This window comes from Acartia tonsa, chromosome 4, assembly GCF_053477335.1.
Source record: "Acartia tonsa isolate MP-2025a chromosome 4, ASM5347733v1, whole genome shotgun sequence".
NCBI classification, from domain to species: domain Eukaryota; kingdom Metazoa; phylum Arthropoda; class Copepoda; order Calanoida; family Acartiidae; genus Acartia; species Acartia tonsa.
Window position 1 is genome coordinate 51,781,512 of NC_137263.1, and position 11,611 is coordinate 51,793,122.

The window sequence follows — 11,611 nt, forward strand, 5'->3', positions numbered from 1 at the left end:
ATATACTATTGAGAAAAGAAAAGGATTAGTTCGCTTACAAAGAAAGTAATTAAGAGTGAATGAAGTTTTAAATTATGGGCATAAAGAAAATACAACCTTATAATCATTTCCTTACATACTAAATATCCTTACAGACTAAACATGTATATACATAACATAATGGCAGAAGTGTAAATTAATATTTGGTTTTGTACAGTATAAAAAGTCATAATGTCTAATAACAAAAGTCTTTGCTTCATAGTGATTACTATTTTGACTAGTTACATAAAAATTAGAAAATCTGTAAATTTAGTCACATGTTGTCTAAAACTGGTCATTGTCTTAAAATTTGTATGTCATTTTTCAACCAAGCTAACAGCGCCACTTTACGGCGTACGTTTAGGGAACGTGGGACCCCGACGTCGAGGGACTCCCTCAACGCCGGAATCCTCTGTCCTGTTATTATCTGAGGAACGCGTAGCTGAATTGAAGCTACTCTCCGCTGATGTTATCTCTTCCAAGATGGCAGGAGTTGGAGTACGCATGGAGCGGCGCAGACGTTCCAAACTGAGAACTCGTAGTGGAGTGGGGTACTCGATTTCATCACTCACCGCATTAAATCTAATGGGCGGGAGATCGGCGTCCTCGATATCGTCAACCAGTGGGACTAAACTGGCCGCATCCTAAAATAAGAAAAGGGACATTATTAGACAATCATTTTAATAAATATTCACAAGAAAATGTATCAACGCTTATCCATGCATGTTTGCGAGTCAATTTTTTATACATCACTAGTACTTTATCCAGAATCTTAATATTGACTATTAGGAAGGAACTACACCATAATTAAAGTAAAATTATTGTCTAAAAGCATAGCTATCTGAGCTAAACAGCCTAGTCTAAGTTACGTAATTTTTGCAACAAAGAAAATAAGAATATTATAAGAGCTTATCAAACTTACCTCAGACAAATCAGCTGCAGATGGAGACTCAATGCGACTAAGGCACATAATAGAGCTCAAGGAAGAGCTGTCGCTGGATCCCTCAGCTGTCCTCTCAGAACTGACCCGATTACACCTCCCCATATTGGTGTAGAACTGCGTCAGGGGGATTGAGTTGGTCGCCTAAAATATAATAGATTTTATTAGTTTAATCGCAACACCAACAAAGAATCTAGGAAAATCAGGAAATGAGAATGCCTAAAATCCTGTAAAGCTATATGATTAGGTAGCGATTCGACCCACTTTATAATAGAATTAAAATCTTAGATCGGTTCAAAAATGCTTATGCAACCATACATTTTAAGATTAATATTCTACCAATAAAAGAATTTCAGTTGCAAATACCTCTAGATACGTGTACAAATGTACGGCCTCTTTCTGAAAATTAATAGAAAAACTAAAGCATGGATACTTACATGTAGACGCTCTGCTTGATCAAAGATCAACGGACGGAAGCCAGGACTTCCCAACGGGGTGTCCAATCCCGCAGGCACATTACTTCCAGTAACTCGATCCTCAGTGGCAGACAGACGGTGTACGGCAAACAGCCCAACTCTGGATCTCACTTCGGCTGGAGTAGATGGACTAGCAGAGGGAGCCTAAAACAAAAAGAAAACAGTAAAGTCTTGATCTAACATTTAAACCCCCAATGAGAAACGTGCGGCACGAGCAAACTCTTAACCTTCCCAGAGGGAAATAATATTAGGTTGCTAATTAAGCTTTTAGTAAATGTTAACTGGTATCTCAATTTAATTGCGGTAACCGAGCGGATTTCTCTGGCGACATAAAACGACGACAAACGGTGAGCGATATATATGGAAGAGCCGAAAGTCAACGTTGAGGAAGTGAGAATAGGACAGAACAACCCTGCAACAACATGATGCTTTATTAGACAAAACGGGTGGCTAGAAAAAAAAAAATATACAAAACAGAAAAGAAATATACAACAGAAGAAAACTCACCTGTGTATCTGACAGAATATCATCCATCACAGAAGACGCGGCTTCATACATGGTATCCGACGGCTCCACAGTTGGCGACGTAACCCCAGATCTAGTCCTGTTGGTCCTGTTACCGCAGTGAAGAAGCTCAATGGTCCTGACGCCTATGTTTCGGAGGCGCGTACATACATCTCTTATCCAGCGAGCCAGCGACCTGTCTGAGGTGTTGTCTAAACGTGTTAGAGTCTCAAGCCCTACAGCACCGAAGAAGACCACTATGAGAGCACATGAAAACAAGCCTAAACCCAACAACATGTTAATTAAGCCATCCATGTTGAGTGTGTCCAGACTCGTCTTCTGGTCTCTCCTCGACTCGGCAGACCCAGAATCACCTCCGGCAACATCGTCACCAATGTCACCGCAGGAGTTCTGCATCACCGAATTGAGGAGAGACCAGATGATTTGTATCGTTCTACTAAGCATCAGTGAGAGATGCTCGTTGCCAAACATCTCCCCTTGATCCCTTTCGGACTCTACAGTATCAAAAGTACTTGTACTCCCATAGTCATCGACATCAGCAAGGCTTGGCATCCCAGACGCGTCGCTGTACACTGAACTCGAGTCGTCTAAGGATGTTTCAAGAAGCGAGGAATTGGCAAGAGTGGCCGCAGCCGCTCTCATCGATTCCTCAAATCTTTCCTTAATATTCTGATGCGCGTCCAGGCTGTCAGGAATATACATTATGAGTGGATGTAAATTTAAAATAGAGGACTAGTGATTCTGAAAGGCAATATAGTAAAGTTAATTTTATGAAAAAGACTGTACACACGAATATTTTTTTGTATTCTAAGCAACTATGGTTGAGCCTCCTAACCATTAAAACTTTGATTTATCATCTAAATGTAAAATTCAATTAAGTTAAAGAATATGTAATTAATTTTACATGATTCAACGCTTAAAAATAGCTATCGCTGAGCTATCAAAAACATCTTCATTATGATGTATCAAGCAATTAAAAACTTATGTACTAGCTAAACCTGAATATTTTTAATGACGCCTTAAAAGCACTTTCGATAAAGCTAGCTAACTATAACTTTTATAAGCAACCATTTTAACATAAATATGGTTGAGTTACTCGTAACGTAAATAACCTATCAATTAGCGTCATTATAATTGAATTAAGTAAACAGAAAATCTTATTTTAAAACCTATAGTAAAATTGTTTTAAAAAGATTTCAGTCAAGATTCAATAAATTTTGATTATAAAAAGGGACGCTGTAATCAAATGTTACAACGAATAAAATGATGGAACATATCTGTATCAACATAAGTTTTGCTTACGATGAACGAATTTAACTTTTGCAGACGGAAAACGTAAACAAAGCAAGGTACGTCAATTTACCTGATGATTCAGATATGTCCTATCAAAACTACCAATATTATATAAAACAAAATTGTCATATATTGAAGATGTACCCATATTGCTTCTAACCCACTTTCGATTAAGAATACAGTGATAAAGGCCTTATCGACAAAGAAAATAAGATTCCTGAGTCTTAAATAGAGGCTAACGAATGCAATAATGGGCATATCAACAATCTATAACATAAAAACATTCATATAAAACAAACGGGTTACTATATTTTATCACTTTTATATAAATTCTCTTGGAATTTAGCGGTAAAATTAAACACTCGAACGCAAGCTCCGCTCGCAAAGACAATCATTAATAAAATGAGCATAATTACTGGGCCGCCAGCTTTTTATAACCTCGCTCAAATCCAACCCCTATCACTTTTGACCGCCCAAACATAAACAAAGGGTTGACAACTTATTGTTACGTAAAATTTAATTACGGACGTCGAACGATATATTTTGTAGATATTAAGTCTAAAAAGTACACTTGACAGCGACGTAATGTAAGATATTAGTCTTTAAAATGATTAAAATTTATTCATGTTAAAAATAACATAAATACAGCTAATGCCAACAATGGTATAAACCATATGTACATATACAAAATATACAAACAAGGGTTACCAACTATTGTTAGTAAAATCTTATATTTTTACATACATACGAGTAATGTAACCAAAGAAATTAATACGATATGTAAATACTAATTGTACTTATACATTTTTATATAAAATATTGTTTAAATTCAGGAAACAGTTATATTTAACAGAAATAGAGATAACTAACCAATCCATTATAGGTCTATCTGTAACGAAAAGAATTTCTAGAATATCCCAGGGATAAAAGGATTAATAAAAGATTATTAAAACTTCTTTTGTTTAGATTACCATAGCCAGGATACCCCAAGGAACCGGTTGGAGCACGCGCACTAACTCTTTTTAGGATCTACCATGGACCAGCCTGGAGATAACCTAGATGATCATGGAGTATTGGAGCCCTACCACCACCCTACCTTGGACGGATTGCGTTTGTAATCCTGTCAACACCTTGACACTATAGACGAGAACAACAACATTATCACCACACCAGAGTACGATGGATTCTCAGAGAACCTGTCCATCACCATCAGGAATTTCTTGTTAAATACAGCCCTGAATACCACAGAAGATAGTAGAGTGGAGACCGATAGTGACATTAGCTCCAGCAGCACACTATCCCTCTCTACAAATGACCTCAACCAACTCTACTATGACCTGGAAAATCACTCAATCACCTTGGACGAGAATGGAAACGAGGTAGCACAAGTGGACGCCCTTGGCTACATATCTACCTCACCCCCAACCTCAACCTACACTTCGAACGAGAGCACTTCACCACCTAGTTCATCATCAGAGGAAGCTGAACTATCCAGAACAACCAACGCAAAAACATTTATTGATGTGACAATGTTAGATAAAACTAAACCCCTCAAGAAAAGAATGTATTCTATTTGGGAGGTTTATCATCTTGTATACCCAGCTATGAAAATACGCAAAGCTTACTTTCTTAATGGAAAGCGTATTTAACTTAGCTTGGAATACATTTATAGTTTATTATATATGCCTATATACTGGGACTACTAAACTTTTTCTTTTTCTCTTTTTTCTTTTTTAACAACTTACCCCCATTGGAGATGCGATCCTCAATTTTCAAATTCTTTGAACGTACATATGAGACTTTTACAGAAATGCTTCGCATCCACAACTATCTATCTATGCTTGATATAAAGTCAACACTTTATAGATCATATTATGAACCTTTGATTGACACGTGCCCTGCAATTATCTAGTAGCACTCAGGGGCAAGACACAATTACTTTAGCTAGGCCCAAGGCATTATTTGTATCAATTTATGCATTCATAGGCCTATCTTTACCTATATAACACCATATATGGGTAACGCTAGCCTATTCATGGTAATCTGTATGTGATTTGCTAATAGTATACGTTTATTAAAGATATTATGTTTATAGTTAATGTAATCATATAAACAACCAGTTCAAATATGTATGCCTACAACCATGCCTGATTTACGTCACATATTAACACACAGATATTTAATTGCACAGACAAACACTAAAGTCCTGGTCCAGAGCTAATGTTATAGCATGTACCTCTTGAATTTATTCAGTTATTTATTAACTCTCCTACCATCAACTTCTCTTTCTGGCTTTAAAAGGTAATGACTTAGTTGTTTGGCATGCATTGTAGTTTAAATTTAGGCCCCTTAGTACTTAGCATGAATTGAGCTCAGGCCTTATGTTAGAACTCTAACACTTAGCACAATTCACTGCTTGGGACTTAGGGCACTTTTCTGTCCTACTCTACTTATAATTTTAACACTTATCCTGTAAATATTTTCATACTTAACTTATGCACTTGTAATATAAATACACTTTATAAAAACATTTTCCTTCCTTAATACTTAATATACTTATATAATTCTGATCGAATATCAAAACCAACCATTTATTCTTAGGTTAAAGCAACATAATACTTCGCGTGGGTCTTTTGTTGAGCTTCCACCAGCTCAACCAAATTCGTATTATACTTGTGGGAATAGAGGGTTAAGCATTCTAAACAAACGAACCGACGATGAGAATGTCTATGTGTATTGCATTAAAATTAGGTTTTAGTAGTACTCATAGAAGAGCGGTCTCCATACCTAACTATGGACAAACGCCCCATTCGCACACACAGTTTTCTGGTCTAATTTCTGCTCATTAAAATCTCTGGCGTTTTGTTAGGGTCTCTGTCATGTTTCATAGTATTAAGAGGTAAGTTGCACTGGTTCCTATTTATAAGCGCAACTTAAATTGTCTTAAATTTTGAAATCTATGTAACGCTTTTTTTAGATAAGAAAGGACTATTTCAATGAATTTGCTATAAATTGGCGAACATTAACACTTGTAGAGAGTCAGAACAGAATAAGCAGAATAATCTAACTGTTATAAGAAATCATCATGCAAAGTTTAAAATTGATAGTGTAATTACAAGATGTCTAAAAGAGCTAACCGTTTAGGACGGACGGACCCATTCTAATTATAGAAAAGCTTCGCTTTAAAAAATCTGGCAAAGTTATGCAAGAATACACTATATCTAAGGCAACGAGCACTGAGTGCAGTGTGGACATATATGATCTGAATTGGCAACTTGCTGCTAGTGTAACCAGAATAGGTTATAGGACAAACGCAGGACTGACAAACGTCATAGCTGACAAACCCAGTAGTGTCTAAAATATTCATTTGATTAAGTATTTTTATACATGTTAGGTTATATGAATATACAAATAAGCACCCCGCAGGGATTAGGCATTTTAAAGACCTATAAGATGGTTTTAGATATTAGGGAAAATGTTCACTCCGACATTTGTCACTCCTGCGTATGTCCTAGCACCCCAGAATTAAGTCCTTAATATTCATGCTTTACTTCTCAGTTTGATATTTATACTCAACAGTTAAACATTTGATACAGGGAGGGAGGGGACATTGGACTGTTTATTACATTAGTCCCCAAATTTTTATGATAACTTTTTCTTATTCGTTTGCTTAACAAACTTAGAGAATTTTATTGGTTGGTTCATTTATTGATTGTTTAAACGTTTTGATTATAATTATAACTAGCAGCTTCGCCCCTAGCCTCTAGGGGCTTTTGCCCCAAGAGGTTTTATCAAACTAATTTTACGTGTTTTAGATTTTAAAGAAAATTTAAAAAAAAAAAATTTTTTTGGGGGGGGGATTTTTCATTTTTTTGGGGGTTAGGGGAGTCACACCCCCCCCCTCCCCCAAAAAAAAAATAGTTATAAACCTTCCTGGGACCTATGAGAAGCTACCCTGTAAAGGAGAACCCGATCGGTTCAGCGGTTAGCGAGATCCTTCGCTACAAACAAACAGACAGACAGACAAACAAACATCGTTCTACTTTGTATTATAGATATACAAAAGGGGTAATTTTATGTATCATCAATTGAAATGTACATAAATTTATCGGCCATTGTCCATCCTTTTAGATACCAGCATTTGATAAGTTTTGGACAATAAAGTTGACCAAGCCGACAGAGTTACTTCCGCATGCATAGCTACTGAAACAAGGATGACAAAATTCTTAAGTAGCGAAGCCCAATTCATGAATTGACCACCGAATAAAGTGAGTTTTGTTAACACATGAAAATTAAAGAAAAAACTCACCAACCTTTAATATAAAAATAAGTTTTTATGTCTTTGTAGTATTGTGTTCAATAGACCAATCTACGCTAAAATTTCAGCTGTCTATCTCAAATAACAGCCAATAAAATCATAGGCAATGTGATTTTATTCTTCAAATATTTTTTTTTGTTATTGAGAATCTGAACTCTAGAAACTAGATAAGCAAAACTAATAAGAAAAGCGTACGATAATTCAAAATTTGAAGGAGTAGATTTTAAAAATATTTCTTTAAATCCATTCTTTCAGAAAAAATACATCAAAATTAAAATGAATGAAATATATACCATGTTTATAAATTTGTTCCTCCTGTTAAACATGTCCAGTGATTTTGTTCTTGGTGTTCCAACAATAGTTCAATCTTTCAGTTCCAGGTAAACATGTCCAGTGATTTTGTTGTTGGTGTTCCGACAATAGTTCAATCTTTCAGTTCCAGGTAAACATGTCCAGTGATTTTGTTCTTGGTGTTCCCACAATAGTCCAATCTTTCAGTTCCAGGTAAACATGTCCAGTGATTTTGTTCTTGGTGTTCCCACAATAGTTCAATCTTTCAGTTCCAGGTAAACATGTCCAGTGATTTTGTTCTTGGTGTTCCCACAATAGTCCAATCTTTCAGTTCCAGGTAAACATGTCCAGTGATTTTGTTCTTGGTGTTCCCACAATAGTCCAATCTTTCAGTTCCAGGTAAACATGTCCAGTGATTTTGTTCTTGGTGTTCCCACAATAGTCCAATCTTTCAGTTCCAGGTAAACATGTCCAGTGATTTTGTTCTTGGTGTTCCCACAATAGTTCAATCTTTCAGTTCCAGGTAAACATGTCGAGTGATTTTTTTCTTGGTGTTCCCACAATAGTTCAATCTTTCAGTTCCAGGTAAACATGTCCAGTGATTTTGTTCTTGGTGTTCCCACAATAGTTCAATCTTTCAGTTCCAGGTAAACATGTCCAGTGATTTTGTTCTTGGTGTTCCCACAATAGTTCAATCTTTCAGTTCCAGGTAAACAAAATTAAGTTACATAAAAAAATCCGCGAGCATGGCTCAAATGTTGCTCGTTGTCGGACAGGTTCAAATCCTGGTCCGACGCCAAGTCATAACTAAAGACGTTGAAATGGTTCCTACGGTTGTTTATGCCAGGTGCGCGACACAAACAGTTTGCGAATGGAAAATGCCTTAGCCCAACTCATTACCATGCACAGTTAGAACTTCTTAGACAAAGGTCGTGCAACTAGGTGTTACTTAACCTAATACCCCAGGTATTTGAGTGGAAAAGGAGAGATTTGGCTCCCCTTAGTTATCCTAATATGGTGATGTACATCAATTCATCGGCCATTATCTTATCCTATGAGATCCCTGCCTATTTACATAGTAGATGTCCATCAACAACAAAAATTATAATAAAAATCTTATGATATAAATTTGGTATCTTTTATTTAGATATGGACTAGTTTTGGGAGGTTATGGACCTAGCTACAAGGAAACTCACTTTTCTTATTAAATTTTTGTAACTGTAGAGAAGCTTCGCTTCAATCCCCAATAACACAGAGGTTCTTTATACAAGTTTATTTATACACAAGCAAAACAATACTAAATTCAATATCTACATAATAAGGATGGGTTTAATATGATAATAGTTATTTCTCGTATCGTATTATAAACGGCTTTCCGCGGATATAGAATGTACAATTATAAGATTAAAACTATGATTGTACATTTCTATATTCGTAGAAAACTGGATATAATACGATGCTAGACATAGTTTTTTCGTATTCATGAGAACCGGTTCCTATCCACCGGATTCAAATGAATACGAGAATAGTTATTTCTCGCATCGTATTATAAACGGCTTTCCGCGGATATAGAATGTACAATTATGAGATTAAAACTAGTTTTTTTAGCCCCGAGGTGCCGGAGGCACGGGCTAAAAAAACTGGTTTTAATCTTATGATTGTACATTTCTATATTCGTAGAAAACTGGGTATAATACGATGCTAGACATAGTTTTTTCGTATTCATGAGAACCGGTTCCCATCCATCGGATTCGAATGAATACGAGAATAGTTATTTCTCGCATCGTATTATAAAAGGCTTTCCGCGGATATAGAAAGTACAATTATGAGATTAAAACTAGTTTTTTTAGCCCCGAGGTGCCGAAGGCGCCGGCTAAAAAAACTGGTTTTAATCTCATGATTGTACATTTCTATATTCGTAGAAAGCTGGATAAAATACGATGCTAGACATAGTTTTTTTGGTATGGATGAGAACTGGTTCCTATCCACCGGATTCGAATAAATACGAGAATAGTTATTTCTCGCATCGTATTATAAACGGCTTTCCGCGGATATAGAATGTACAATTATAAGATTAAAACTAGTTTTTTTAACCCCGAGGTGCCGGAGGCACCGGCTAAAAAAAACTGGTTTTAATCTTATGATTGTACATTTCTATATTCGTAGAAAACTGGATATAATTTGATGCTAGACATAGTTTTTTCGTATTGCTGAGAACCGGTTCCTGTCCACCGGATTCGAATGAATACGAGAATAGTTATTTATCATATTTTCATAATATTGTGAATGCTAGAAAGGATATTAAAATTATTTCAACAATTTTGGTCATGTGATCAAAATTTGAATTTTCCTTCTACTATTGCCCCCTCTGGGGGCGAAGTAGCTGGAAATTTAAATTTTTGTCACTTGACCTTAATATTGGTGAAATAATTTTGAATGACCTTTCTTGTATAAGCAATATTAATAAAATATGATACTTGGTTTTGTCTCATTCTCTATCTTTTTCTTAAATTCAAAAAAGTCTATCAAAAAATTTACATCATCTAAGGGTGAACAATAAATATCTCTGTCTATTTTTCTCTATATTTCTTCCCCCTCCCCCCTCCCTCACTTTTCTGTCTATTTCCTTCTCTCTCTCCTCCTCTTTTGTACGTTCATTTATACAATAGAGATAACCTAGAGACAGCACAAGGGAATTTTGTTTACATTATGTATCAGCTATAAATTGTTGAATATCTTAGGTTAAAGCTTTCCTTGGGTGAAATATTTGAAGAAAATATTTCTTCCATCATATAATGTGAAGCGTATGACACAACATATAATAAGTTAGTTATAAATAATTTAATTTCTTATAATAAAGTTATCTTTCTAAAAATTATATCATTGCAAAATTTAGTTGCAAATAATGTTGCCTATAGGGCTGTATTTCACATACAACAAAAAGTGAACAAAGGTTTCTTTTTAAGAAAAAAATGGGGTCAGATTGAACATCTATGTCTAATGTTTATACCCACATCAAATATTAAATTATAACAATGTACAGTAGAGTGGATCAATTTTGGACATTGAATTTGTAATCAACATCTACAGTTTAAATGTCATATAAGAAACCTAAATATAAAAAATTGATTTTGTCCACGAGGGGAAATGGGGGGAAGGTGTTTCCATGCATTAAAAATTTTAGAAGTTTATTCTGGAGGTGCAACTTTTTTTCTTTCAAAGTATTGCTTTATGCATCTTTTTGAATTTGTCTTGTTGATTAATATAAGAATATCAAATTGGTTTTAAAAAATATTCATCCAAGCATGAAAAATCTTAAATTAAATGTAAAATCTCTTGGTTTTTAAATTTATTTATGGATTTTTCTTGCTAGGATCAATAGTTTTAAAAACAGATTTTTTATTCTTATTCTACTCTTCAAGACAAAATTGGGAAGGTGCATAAAGCTATACTTTGAAAGAAAAATAATTGCCCCCCCCCCAAAAAAAAAAAAAAAATTCTCCCTTCAAGTGTCTTTCTAAAAGTTTACATGCATCAGCGAGCCTCCCCATTATTCAAAATATTTTCTTTTCATTTTTTGGTCTCTTATATGATGTTCAGACAGAAAGTGTATGTAGCACATTTAAAATTAAAAAATAATTGAAAATCAAGCCACTCTAATGTACAGCATTTATTTCTTCAATTCCACAGTACAAAATTATTCCTGTATTTAAATTTAAAATATCATATGGGAAAAAATATTCTTGTATT